Source organism: Temnothorax americanus, unplaced genomic scaffold (genome assembly GCF_048541705.1).
Source record: "Temnothorax americanus isolate GAGA-0224 unplaced genomic scaffold, ASM4854170v1 Scaffold7, whole genome shotgun sequence".
Lineage (NCBI taxonomy): Eukaryota > Metazoa > Arthropoda > Insecta > Hymenoptera > Formicidae > Temnothorax > Temnothorax americanus.
In genome coordinates, this window is record NW_027509792.1 from 3167675 (window position 1) to 3182800 (window position 15126).

The window sequence follows — 15126 nt, forward strand, 5'->3', positions numbered from 1 at the left end:
GCAATGAGAGAATAGAATATTAATAAACAATATGGTAAGTGGACGCAACGCAGTAGTAATAACGGAATGATAATAAGAGAAAGAGAAAGAGAAAGGAAAAAAATTTTCTATTGGAATTAATCCCTGCAACGAAAGAACGGTGGACAAACGAAACGTGTAACATATATATAATAAGAGAAAAAAGAGAATTCCGATGATAGCGAGTAGATTATCTTATAGCCGCTGACCGTGCCGCTTTATTTCCATAACTCTTCCCGTGTGACTTCTACACTCTCCTGCAGCGATGCATGCTCGTTCCGCGCAATTTCACAATAGCACCGTACAGGTACCCGCACCAACGCTACATCCGCCGAATTAAAGATCAGCGGGAATTAATTTTACGGCTGAGCGCCGCGGCGAAATACCGCCGGCGAAAAAAGGATATACCTACATAATATAATAATGGCGATAGATAACGGCGCGTTGGCCGTTAAATATACCGAAGGTTTCTCGGCGACGAAATTTCTTGCTGAATGTACAGAGGGTAAGTGTCGTTATATTTATAGTTTTCACATATGCATGTGTTGCCGACTGTGAAAATTTGGGAATATAAATGATATTCCGCGATGCGTATAATGCAAAGCTGAAGATGACGGTACGAAACATCGTCCTACGTTCATCAATAATTCAAAGCTTATCTCGCTTTACACTGTCGTATCAGTTCTACGAATAAATTATGCGCAAAATCGGTCAATGTAATTGGTACTATTTGCTGAATTGAGAAACGCAATGTGTTTCACAAGTGCGCGAGCGATTCGGCTAATAGTCATAACATTTTAATTATTCTGCGATGACTATCAAATGGGTAACTGATTTAAAATTGAAATTGAAGTGTGACGGAGCTCAACTTATTCGCGAACTAAAAACGGCTTCGGTACACCGGTGATAATTCCTGGAAGTGAGAAGTGCTTTGTGTAATCAAAACTTTCCACGATACCGGAGCGTTTCAGACTTCATAAATAACGGATCTTACTTGCGATAAAGGATTACCCGTTTTAATAGGGCGAGACCCGGCTAATCACTGCGACGATAAACTTTTCGGGTGTACTAGCTACAGCGCGCAGGATTTCATTACACGAACTCGTCCTTCGGCACGGCAAAACGCTTAAGCGCCCTCAGAGAAGATCGGTGGAGCAACCCTTAAATGGTACATCGCACTTCATATAACCGCCCGCGGTTTTTACAAAGGGTTGAACTTTCCCTCAAAGTTTCTCTGGAAGGATATCTTCTCGAATTCATAATGTATGCTCGTAGGGTATTTAAAAATTGTGTATATGTATGTGTGCTAAAACGCATTGATATAATAACGTCAGTTATTAATTAAAATGTAAGGCTTTTTCAGATCATGGGAAAAAGAAACGTAATAAAAACTTCAGTAATTCATATATTTTCATATTGCCCTTGTTAGAACTTTTCCCGTTTATCGTTTTTCTCTCATGCGCGTTGTGCAAGATCGATTGTACTTTACTCACGCCGTTCCGTTACGTTTTTATTAATTATTATACGCAGAGATAGTGAGATAGAAAAAAAGTTTATTATCGAAAAGTTCTTTCTAAAAAGAAATTCACATACAAAAATGTACGTACGTCGCAAAGGTATCTAACCGTATTATAAAATCTAAAAATATTGCTTTACTTTTCACATATACGTGTGGTTGCGCACACGCACGAATGCGCGTGCAACCTCTAAGAATATCTATGGAGATGAATAATATACTTTCATATTTCAATAGAAAGGTTGAACTGTTGAATATTCGACGCGAAATGTCACGATTTCGCGTTGAATATTATCCGGTGCGTTATGCTCAGTTGATGTGCGTGTAAAGTATAGATGAATATATATATATATATATATATATATATATATATATTAGATGCGCGAGAAACTTTGATTATTCTCCAAGGTATTGTGTTCAAGCTGTCGAGGTCGTGATGCAAGAACATGATGCTATTAGGAAATTCAAATAGAATGACAGACCAGGGGATCAATATAGGCTCGATTCGTGAATGATGGCAGACGCTGTATGATCATGCACATAACGCATAACATGCCTTTCGGATTGTTAACGGGATTTAGAGTAGAACACGGTCGCGTATACGCTCGTGAAATGTCTGCTGACATGTGATAAAAGATCCTGTGAAAGAATACGTTCGTAGAGGAGGGAAAAACTGCACGTGGAAAATATCAACGTTGATAAATGTCGGACCAAGAGTAATTCGTTTTACCTGTATGTCGTTTTGCCCGTATTCCAGATGGCTCGTATAACTGTTCCGTATCACAGTAAAAATCAGGATGATAAGAAAACAGAATCTATAATATTTATCAGTAATACCGCGCGTAAACATGAGCAATTCAAATCGAATATCGAATAAATTTGCATTCTCATTGTTATTCATTAACGTCGGTGGTATAAAGATCTTGTGAGGCAACAGAGTAAAACAGATAAATTACGTTTCTGTCATAAAGAAAATTGTTGGGCTTATCGTAGTGTTGTTCAATAAATTATTTATCTCTGGATTTTTCAATGCAGAACGTTTCCATTCCGTACGTAGCGCGCGCGCGCATTTCGTATATAGATATTGTATTAATCCGGTGCAGTAATTCCGGAAAATAGAGTCCTTTTGTAGCGTATGTAGGCCACATTAGCCCTATTATAATTCGCCGCATTTGCATGCGACACGCGTGAGCCTTACGAGCATCGCGTTGTGCAAAACGTTTATTGCGCCGCCACTAACCCAACACTGCAAATAGCGAACCGCGCGTAATTGAGAGAGGCTTGACGAGGATAACGCGAGCCGATGAATTCACGCCGGCGAACAGTTAAATTTTTAGCCGGGGCACGCGCGGATCGAATTGCGCGAGATGAAATCATATTATTAACAACGACTGAGCCGGCGGAGGTAAACTTATCGAATTTATCTCGCGAGCACGCCGACGAAAGTTATATATGGGCCAGAATAATGGACGCGAGCGGCGTGTAACGTTTCGCGATCGGAGGTTGTAAAGCTGCTCGAATTAAATTTATTAACGCGCCGCTCTCCTCCCCCGGACACTCGTTCGACTCGCCGTGTAAAATCTGATTATACACGCGAGGGCGGATTCGTATTCATCAATTTTATCGATGCGATATACTAATGAAGGCCCATTTTAACTGCGAGCAAACAGGAACGGTAGAGAGAGAGAGAGAGAGAGAGAGAGAGAGAGAGAGAGAAAGGCAGAAAGAAGAAAAGAGAAAGAGAGAAAGTAAAGAGCCCTACAAGTAACGTGGTTTGTAACTGACGAGCGCACTGACACAGGAGCATCAGCACTTGTCGATTAATTGAATACGTATCGTACATGTCGATCGACATTTGCGTTCGCCGACGCGAGGTCGTTGCAAATGTTACCTTCCATTTCATGCGAAGTAATCAAAAGCTCTACACGTTATGCTATTGTTACATCGATGTGCCATTCTATACGTATACGCCAAGACATTAATCCTCGTACTACCGACGAGACAATGGCCCGTATTCAGAACGCGGTCACAAAGTTGCATACGCGTCTCTCTATCGCGTGTCGGATTGAACAATTTCGAAGCGTATTCCAATTGGCGATTGTTTAATCACGCGTATACAGTTTTGTTATTCCGCGCGGATGAACAATGCGGACACGGATGAACCCTACTGTACTTCTGTACTTTATTTTTTACTCTGACTCTGTAACAATTTTCTTTCAATAACACGAAATAAAAATTATATGACGATATTGTTGTCTTCAACTGTGCTGCATTGACGAACTCAATAAAATCTCTCGGTTCACCACTAACTAAGTACGGCCGACACGAGATGTCTACGATCTAACACGATAGGTCCATATAGTGTACTGCTGTTAATCGTGCCAGTTCCCGCTGCTCTAAAACGTTTGTGATGCTACAACTAAGCAGAGTAGTTAGGATTGAGAGTGGCCCGCGGGTATATCGCGGGTTATATGGTCGCTGAGATATATCCGCGTGTCACTGGGTTATTACATTCTACGCGATGAGTGATATACCGAGTACACATGATCTCTGCATCGGACGCAGAGAGAGAGAGAGAGAGAAAGAGAGAGAGAGAGAGAGAGAGAGAGAGGAGGGACATCACGATAGTCACGCGTCGCCTTCTACGACGTACGCAACCCACTCGCTCGCTCGATGTGTCTCTAACGGCTGTGCCCGTATGCATATGAGTACACCACGCTGCGTCTCTATCACACTTCTCGGGCTATCCCCCGGTGTTATCCGCGCCATCACGATAATCAAGCCGCAGGGAACGTCTACCGTCCTGCATCCTGCTGCTAGGTACGATGCAATCGGCTGTGTACCGTGAGAACGGATATATACGAAACTTCTGCCATGCGGCAATAATTAGCTGTCAGATTTGCAGCCCGCAAATCGCTCCGGTGCATGTTTCATCTGCTTATTCTTGATATAATTATACGTAAATTATCTACCTTTAAATTTATTTCAAGACGCGCACACTTCTTATTTTTCGCATCTCTGATTGCTAGCGTCTGCCTGCAATTTTCAGATTACAGTCGAGCGACGCTCAGCAGGATGACGCTCGAGCACGGCTGTAATAAACCTGAAAAATTGACTGCGGTATTTCGAGGTGTCGCTCGTTCTCGTAAACCTCCCGGCGTTATAACAAGAGCGGCAGATTGGACAGTTTATCGCGGCACGTAGGCAACTTTCGGCACTCTCGCACGAGCTTTCTCTCCTCTGGCATTGACGAATTTTTTTTTTTACTTTCTCGCCGTCAGCTGCAAGTCGTCGATTTTGTCGCAATGTACGTGTGAAAAAATACGCTCGTTTTATCGCGACCTTCCTCTCGCTATTGTTAAAACTTCCGATGATCGCGTTTACGTGTGCAGACTGCACGGTTGAACGAGAATATTCTCTGTTGAAGTAAGATCGTAGATGCAAATACTCATGCAATAGTAGTGCTAAAAGATATCTGTATACGTATAAAAGTATCTCTAATATTATTTACCTTGTTCGAATAAACTCGAAACATAAATTTGTGAATTATTTCGAAAAGGAATTTCTATGCTGGCATATCAAAATATCTAATTTATATATAGAAAAATATCATAATTTCACCATTTACGTGCGATATTAAATTATGTTTCTTAATGATATATCGCGGTATAATCACTGCAATGAGCAACGTTCAAAAGCAAACGGCTTCCTTTGTGCATCTCTAATGACTGTAAATTATTGTATATAATGTACCAAGAGATAATATTAACGTTGAACCGCAAGTGATCACTTACGTGTATTTAGATTCTGATGATGTTAACTAACTGTGGAATGCTTTGCTGTTTCTGTACAAAATTCAACTACCAGCGATCAATATTAAAACGTATCTTACTAAAGTTTGTGCAGTATATAACCATATAAATTTTAACATAAAATGTAAAAATATATTACGTTTATATTGTATAACGCGATACTAAACGTTTAGTTTATAAAAGACACTATTTATATTATATTGATACTACAATAACATTGATATATTATATTAATTGCAGTAATCATGACTTGCTAATTTTTCATCTCATATGTAAGTGATTTTCGCCTCTGCGATTAAAATTCGAGAAAATTTGGATGAACGTTAAAATACATAATGATGACATAATGGAAAATAATTACGAAAGTTAGTAACATAACATTCTGCAGTATTACTGTACTCGTACTTGAAGTATAGACGCCGCGAACTATCCGTTCGATCCAAACGCCGTGATTGTTTCAGGCGAGCACCACTTGCTATAACCGTCGAACGTGACTTTTGCTTCTTTCTAACCGGAACGAGGAAACCTCTTCGTGTTGTATCACCGTGTCGTAGAACCCGTATTTCAAACCACTCACGCTTTCTTTACTTCCCGGTTCGATCTTTTCTTGAAAAGCTTTTCACCGTGGACGGCAAGCCACCGCGTTGTATACTACTACGCGAGAGGAAATGTCTATTCGTTAAAAGAGAGTACAGCTATATATGCCAGATACTAAAGCTACACGCTATCTTAAAAGAATCAAATCGATAACATTGCACCCTACCGTCGTGCAAAGTCAACATTGCTAATTCTTTCGCGCTAAGCTTTTCTATAATAAAGTATAATTATTCTCACAATTTATAATATATACTTGTTTTTTTATGGTGCTATTTTTCTCGAGGGACTGAAATAACTATTACTTATTACGTATGGCAGGGCTGGTGCCCTTCGTAAATTGCAAGTATGCGTGGGACATTTACACTTTTATCGAAATACATTCAACTCTCTTTTTATGCAATACTTAGATACGTTTCGTGCGTAAGAAGAAATCGCGTTTTTTGGAAAAACCCACGTAAAAAATGGTGCTAGCAGAAAGACTGAAACAATTACGTAGAACTTCAAACTTCTAGCTTAATTAATACGCACACTCTCTTCGTTGAAAGTGCATGCAATTTCTAATCTTATAAAAGAGGGAAAATATGCGCACGCTTTTGTATTGAAAGCTTTACATGACTGATTTTGAAGAAAATAAAGGTGAACGAACAATGTATGAATTATAATTAAATCATGATTGACAATGACAACCGAGCTGCTGAAATATGATTGGAGCTATAACGACGATCGAAAAATATAATCTGTCTAGAGTATTACTCGCTTTTTAACGGCGTGATAATATGAGAGGACATGTGTCCGATTGAAAAATTTTCATTAATTCATTATTACGAATTGGAATTAAGGTCCGTTACACATACACGAGAGATTACAAAAATTTTTCAAAAAACCGCGTAAAAAAAATCGCGTAAAAAACCCGCCTAAAAAGAGAGTTGGGTGTAATCACTTTTCTGTGTAGACGCGATTTGCATGTATCAGCGAATATATATGTACATGGAGTCCAATGTGAATAAAAAATTAATTAAGCAGCGGATGGCGGCGTGAACGACAAAGTGGCTTAAATTCTTCGTAAAAACGTGATTTTACGTGATAGATCGCACATCCGCGCTTTTCAACTCTCAACCGGTCAAAATTCTAATTCTGCCAGCCTCCTTCCGTTGCCCTTGTTGTCGTCAATCGCAGTAAGAGAGATCGCACAGTCGGTTTCATCAATCATTTTACCAAGACAATTTCGAAGATCGATCTTCAATGCGCGCAACTAATTGCCGCGTTTGCTTGAAACACGATACGAAATTTCAGGATGCATTACGAGAGGATCAGGAAATGTCGTGATCGATATATGCACATTATCTACTTCAAAGCATATTTGGGTCATTTCAGTTCGTTCCTGCGACGATGGCGAAGTGAACGAAGTGGAAGGTAAGATAATTCCCTGGTCTGAATATTATAATCAATGTTGTTGAATTATTCCGAACTTCGAGAAAAACGATAATGATGAATACGGAAGATTTTTTATCCATAATTTTTGACGTAATTAAATATAATCGGAAATCTATGTATACACGTGTTTAAGCCTAGCTCGCCACACTCCAGTAAACCGTTAAACGTTTTTTTCGGTTTTTTTAGTTTTTACATAATAACATAATTTTCTAGTTTCTTTATAAGTTCAAAGTTTATATTCAAATCATTTTCTTGACCTGATATTATCATAAACATCTTATTTCAAGTCTGTATTTCCAATGTCTACAGTACAAGCTTGAAAATATTAAGTAGAGTGAAAATGACAATGTGACAAAGTCGAGTGGTCTCACGAACCGTGACGAATTAAGTACTCGAAAATAAGTGTAGCTAGAGTGAAAGCGTGTTTAAATATACAGGTTTTTTAGCAACTGATATCTGATCCTATCGATTAGTGTTGATGGAAAAAGATTGTTTTTATAAAGATGTTTTTAAACAAGCCATAGTTAAGCAAACGTATGTCGGTAATGGAATAAAGACGTTTACTCGTTATGAAAATCAATTTATTAGTTCGGCGACGATTGACGGGCGCACATATTAATTTCGTCTCACAATAACACAATATTTTGCGTGGCACGTTGCAAGGTAGATTTTGTAAACCAATTCATGCGCGATGCAACGCAGTTGACCGTAGTTGTTTTGAATATACGCTTTAAGTTTTAGTAATTATCGATTGTTCCCGATATACCATTAACTTGTGTCTCAGAGATTTTGTGTCTATACGATCGAAGACAAATCAATTAATCTTGTAATCTCACAATGTTATACCGAAACATTATAACAGTAAATTGCATGGGTCAGCTTCAAAAAAATGTCCGTTTTACGTTTTAATTTTCAATTTATATGTTACGCTTGATAGCTAAGCGATGCAGATTTTAGGTTGGAAACTGGGCTAATACATGAGGGAATTATATTCCACGGTGCTGGATGCAACGGAATCGCATACTGGCTTACGTACCTTGAAAATTGCATCGTTCGCGGTGCAAGAGTGAAACACCGTGCTAACGCGCTCCACCATCATCGTGCTCGCCTTTATGATACAATATTCACTACGCGGACCTCGCTTACACTAATTAAATATATTATCCCCCTTCACGCGGAAATATAAATAGATATTTTAATGCCGAGTTTTTCTGCAAATTTACAACCAACTTTTCAACATAATTCAACATAATTTTCAAAACTATGGATTCTGTTTTATTAAATTAAACTATGCAAATGGAAATTGGCAAAAAAAAATAGAAAGAGACTAACAATAAGTCAGTGCCTTCGAGAATTAGTAATATAGAATTTGGAAAAATTATTTCCCGCAAATTCTTTTTAATTCATTCATTCTTTTTGCAGAACAGCTAAAAATAATTCTTTATTGTTAGCGATCCAAACGAGCACTTTCCGACCGCGCATGATGCTTCGAAGCCCTCTTTCGTGTAGCACCAGGTGGCCGCCACGCCGTTTCGAGCCCGTAGCAACGGAGATTAACGTCGCCTACGTATCGGAAGTTAAGCGCACGAGTTTTAACGCGGCTTGTCCAGAACGTGACCGTGCACAAACCGGAACACATGCACCACGGACATTAAGACGTGATCAACGGCAGACGCGCATGCAACATTCGCGTATAATATTCTTTCGCTCTCCAGTTGCGCAACGGCTACTTTGTTAACCGGCGCATTCAATGGTGCAACGAACGTTTAATGGCAACTTAAAACAAAGCAAAGTCTTGATCATTTTGTTATGTATCTCTGCAAACTGTGGTATCTTTAATAATAATAATTGTACGAAAATATTATATAATGTGTAACAATACTGTAACAAATATATTATGTATAAATAAGAAATATCTTTAATAATAATATGTATTTCAGAATAGATAAGTTCGTTTTTCTTTCATTTTATTATTCCTGCCTTTTGCTTCTCCTTTCTACCGATCTGTGTCCATTGCTCTCGAGAAATGCGTTATATCCTGCGAGACTTACTCGCGAGAATTCTCTTGCATCATCTCGCGCATCTTTGCATATTTCCCTGTCTTTTCCTTGTGCCGAGCACCGGCATTCCTTCTGCTCTCTCTCTCTCTCTCTCCCTCCACGCGCCTTGCCGTTGCATCCTTTGTGATGCGCGTTCGTTTGGCTTGACTATGACAATAGAGCGAGATGCAGAAACGTTATGTAATTCTAGATGCTAATTGCGTCGCGCGCCGTACCGTCTCTTTTAACATCTCCCGTCCTTTTGTGTATCATTGGGTCGGCGTTACTGCAAGTGACGGCGCTGTTTGCAGAAACCAGAGAGAGCTCGCGTCAAACGTTGAATTCGCCCGATTGTCATAACCATCGTCTGTAATTAACTCTTCTTAATTAAATCTGAGAAATGAATAATTTTTCTTCTACTTGGCCGGAAGTACAAATTATTTAAACTTCATCCCCAATCGCGCTAATATGTGACACTGATATACACGTGACAGCGAAATACTTCGTGCAATTTTGAATCTAATAAGATGCTCGATATTATAAACGCTTATATACATATCACACAAAAATATTAATTAATATAATAATCAATATTATTCGAAAATATTATAATGTCACACTCTTATCCCAATATCGTGATTGCTCTAATTTCGCGCTATATTTCGTCACTTGTCCTACTTACCGAGTAACGATCGTTCATTGGCGCAACATAGAAATCGCAATATCGCCGACGATAATTATAACCCTTGCTCGACCAAGGTTTTATCGCCAAGAGCAAGCGGTGATTTACATAGGTGCACGCCCCCAAGTCGAGTGACGCTCCGCTCGACTCGACTCGACTCGACGGGGCTGCTCTGGTTCTAACGGCGGCGTCGGGCTCGGGAAATACGATGCTGCGCACGTGGGTGTTTTTTGCCGTCGAACTACGATCGCGTCTAAAAGAAAAAACCCTCAACTCGCGTAATTTACGTTTCGGGCTTTCGAAGGCGCAAACCGCGACGTCAGACTTCGCCGCGGATTCGTGGCGCGTCGCTCGCGAAAGAAAGAAAGAGACAACGATTGAGGGGAAAACAGCGTTGAGAGAACAGCAGCCGTCATAAGGTTTACATTACGCTCGACATTACCTATATAGTTATAGCGTTTGCAGGTTGTCCATGTCGTTAGACCGCCGACAAACACCGCCTATGCACTATATAGTCGGGCGCGATGTCGAGTGCGTCTGGCCTTTCGTTGAGTTAGCTAGTCGACAAGGGTCCTTGTACCCAGCAAGTAGTAACAGCCACTACCGGTCAGCCGCCGTGACACCAACGTGACTTTTAATTCTCCGATTGATAAAACCGATTTCTATTCTTCTTGTTACAAATAGTTATTTAAATTATTTATCTTAGCTTAAAATATAATTAGGTTGGACACGGTAGATAGGACAAGTGGCGAAATATAGTGTGAAATTAGGATAATTACGATATTGGGATAAGAGTGACATTATAATATTTTCTAATAATAAGTGCATAATTGATTATTACTAATCAACATTTTCGTGTTATCGATTAAAAATTATTGTTAGATAACTTCTGTACTGAGAAAAAGTATTATTTTTATTATATAATTATTTATTTAAACCATTAAATAATAATTAAAATTATTTATAATCTATTGACTTTCTTTGTTTTACAAACATTGACGAAAAGTACCGCTGAATCGGTACTGATACCGATGAAAAAATATATGACGCATTATTTTGTGAATGGATGTAAGATGGTTGTGTTATATATGCCATAAAATAACGGCAACATTATTAATCGCCCCCTTTAAGTTTTAGTGAAACGAGAAAAAATTGCTATCTGCACGGAAAACAGTTTACGGAGTATCTGCCGGCACGTCTGAGAGTATACAATCTTATGTGCCATATTTATCGTTTGAAGCAGCGTTATTAAACTTAGATTCGCGTGACTCTGGCAAATAAAACTTCAAACTATAACAACTACATGAGTACATAAATCTATTTGCCCTTTTTTTTTTTAAAGAAGTTACAGAATTGCTTAAATTGCATATACGTACTAAATCTCTTAAGGGGGAAAGAAAACCGTATTCTTTTTGCTTTTTAAATAACGTTTCTGACATGCTGTCAATTACGTGGCGTTAACGTCAAGAACGTATAGTGACATAAATAGTTTTGCAGTTTCGCGTACATCACAGATACTAAGAAATTGCTTAAAGGGTTGAGAGAGAAAGCTGTGAACAATTTTACACTTCTACAGAAAATATGGTAAATTATAGTTCTGAAGATAAAACAAATTCATGCAACGTCTAAAATACACATTTTCATGTATAAAAGAAAATTAATAGACATTGTATAAGTAGCATATTAATATCGAAAGATATGTCTCAATATCAATAGTTAAAAAAATTTGTTGTTTAAAAAGAATTCTCCTCAAAGTTCTATAAATCTAGCAATTGTATCGCGTATGATATGTCGCATGAGAGCGACGCGATTGCTCTTCTAAAGTGAGGTAGAACAAGGTACACACAAGGTGCAAACGACTTCGAAATACCAGCATAGCGACGTTTACATTTCACTCCACACCACTTAACCGGTGCCTTCGCAGATGCAAGCTGATGTCCTCATGCTGTTCAAACACCACGTATGCCTGCGGAAGGTATCTTATCGTCCGTTACGATCTTGCTAATTTGACCTCCGGCATCAATAGGCGATTGAGATAATGTCACTCCTAATACACGTCAATTATTATTGCATAAGATACTGCGGTACAGCTTTCTATTGTAAGAGATTACGTTAAATATGAAACAATTCAATTTATATTAATGTATCTTTTACAATGATATATCACTCTTTAGTACGCGTATATGCAATTTAAATTAATAATCGAATTTATTTAAAAAGGCGTTTCGTATGGAAAATAAATATTTTAATAGATAATTTATAAAGTAATTATGCAAAAAGCTTATTTTCAATATATTTTAACGTCATATTTAAATAAATTATTTAAATAAATTTATGACAGATTGTGTTTATATTTTCGCCGTATTACGGAAAATTTAATATAGGCTATATAATATTTTTGCAAAATTTGATTAATACCCCTTGGCGTACATATATTAAACATATATTACATTTTAATTCTTTTTACAATACATTGTATTTAAAGTTTTTTCGTGTTTACATGTTAATCGTTACGTGAACACGCGATACGTATCTGCTTTTAGCTAAAAGTAGAAATAGCAGTATCGCGAGAAGCGGCCGGGATCACGCCTCGAGTATGAAATTAACTCGATTGCGAAAAAGTTTCGAACGGAGTCGCCGAAGTTCGTCGAAAAACTAAGCATGGTCCTTAACGATTTCTTCTGCTCACGGAGAGCGGAACGTTTGGCTAACTTCGCGATTGCGCAAATTCACTTGCAGAACTGGCGGACTCGTGACCGAACGGAGCTATCTCTTCCGACGTGCGAGCGCGCCGCGGCAAACTAACTCGATTTCCATGCATCGAAAGTAGAGACGTGCATTTCGACAATCTCTCTCGCTCTGCGCGTCGGCGAATAAATTCATTACCGGGCCTCATCAAGGATTATATTCTTACCCCGGGGTTGCAAGACGCGGAATACAGCCAGATCTGAAAGAGACAGAGAACAGAAAAACAGCGCCGCCGAGGGAAACTCGGCATCGCGCATGCACGTAGATAATCCTCGGAGCTACAATTACATTTTCATATAGCGCAAATTGCATTTCAGTCGGCAAACAGCAGAATACAGCGAGGGGGTAGGGGGGGAATATCGCGGCGAAAATTATAGTCAGCGGATTTCCAGCTGAAAATGTAAGTATTGTCCTTAATGATGTTTTGTGGCAACTTCCGGCGGATACGTCGCGCCGCTAACTTTGCGACTACTATAAATCTGCTTACGGAATTCACGGGGAGTCCGCGGACCGAATCAGCAAGACAGCGGTCTAGTAGTCAGCCAGGAAAATGTACGGCGGAATAATTTCCATATCAAAACAGTAACGCAGTTCCGTAAATCTGTCAACATTTCGCCGTCGAATAACCTCTGGTGTCCCGATGCGGCCAGTTTACTCTAGTAAACGAGTATAAACCGGCGTAATTGCGTTTTGTTTATAAACTCGAGCGGCATGGCCGGGCGCATACATTTTTCCTCGCGAAATAAAAATAGTGTTTCGCGTGGGAGTTTAATTTTTATCGTGACAGAAATTAAAATTAACTGTATTTTCTGATGCGTTCAACGGTTGAGATCGCTTTTCACGGCTGCCGGCTGGAGCGTGGAAATGCGTCATCGCGCAAACGTCACGTATATATCCTCTGCGAGCGGGAAGGACTGGAAAATTATCGCGATTACCGCCAACGTACACACAAATGAATTGTTATAATAACTATGATAAGTCTTCCCACACGGAATGCTGAGCTAAGTACCTCGTAGGAGCGCTTGCCGCGCGAGTCGCGGAGTTCGGTAAGTGCTCTTCCCGGCGATTTCTTACGGCGACCTTCGCTCGCGGAAATCTCGCGCAAACTTCGCGATTGCGTAAATTCACTTTCGGAACTCGTCGTTCACCGCTGAATGAGCGGCGGCAGCAAGAGCTTGCGGCGACGGCGGCAGCGGCAGCGGTGGCGGCGATGGAAGCCGCGCGGACTAACTCAGTTTCCATCGAAAGTAGAAGACACGCGCTCGGCTCATTAGGTAGGCAAGGCGAGGAATGGCAGAGCGACTACCGCCGCCGCCGCTACAATAATAGCGGCACTGCTTAGGTACTAACTTTTACACCCAACTCCGTGGAATACTTAGGCCGCATTAAGACTTCAGTCGGGGCTATTATCGTATAATGCGTGCTTGTTAAGAGAGATTGGTCGCGTGCTAACTGCCACTTCCGTACTTCTATTAATTACACTACAGAGCGTTGAGAGAGAGAGAGAGAGAGAGAGAGAGAGAGAGAGAGAGAGAGAGAGAGAGAGAGAGAGAGAGAGAGAGAGATGCCGCTACATTCAAATTCTCGTATATCCATCGTAACACGCCTCATGTAATTGCAGGTTGCGTAGAAACTTCCATCGACCAATTTCGCGCGGATGGATTGTTAGATCCGGATGATTAACGAGAGTAAATACGAACGCGCGGGGAACAATAAGCTGCAAGAGTCGTTTTGAGATTTAAAAATATGGACGACACACACACGTGGGGCAGAATTTATCGAAAAACGATAAACTGGAGTTTTATTATATACGTTGATTCGTTTGTTTCTGCCATCGTGAGATGCACTTTCACTTTACTACGTATTTCTTACAATCTATATTTTGTTTCGAATTAAGCTATTGCATAAATACTTGTTCATACAACGCATGCGGATTTATAGATCAATCTGTTACTGTTCAAAGTCCCGATATTTCAGAAGTTAACAAAATGCTTTTGTTAAGCCGGACGAGCTTGTGTTGAATATATCTATTTTACAGTCGATTTGCTGAGCTTCAACGTGCTCGAAAAGCTTCGGAGATTGAATAAGGTTTTACAGTCTGGAAAAGAGAACTCGCGTTCAACGTTGCAAAAACAATTTCGGAAAATTTTTCCAACATTGAAGTAACGCGCGTCAAGAATCACATAATCTTTAAAATCAAAATTTTCAATTTAAAAAAAAATCTCGATCGAATCGACCGAGAATCGACTATATTTTTTTTTTCCGAGTGTACGACGTCAT

General features: G+C 39.6%; 1 protein-coding gene and 1 long non-coding RNA gene across 4 annotated transcripts in view; one reads left to right on the forward strand and one right to left on the reverse strand.

Moving 5' to 3' along the window:
- Window positions 1-9347, forward strand: part of LOC143906192 (uncharacterized) — a 41701-nt gene extending 32354 nt beyond the window's left edge. The window contains exons 2-3 of the long non-coding RNA XR_013259461.1: window positions 7237-7356; window positions 8829-9347. This is a non-coding gene — a long non-coding RNA (uncharacterized LOC143906192). The remainder of the gene's footprint in view (window positions 1-7236; window positions 7357-8828) is intronic.
- LOC143905965 (neural cell adhesion molecule 2) overlaps window positions 1-15126 on the reverse strand; it is a 262418-nt gene that overhangs the window by 170518 nt on the left and 76774 nt on the right. The gene's annotated exons all lie outside the window — the stretch shown is intronic.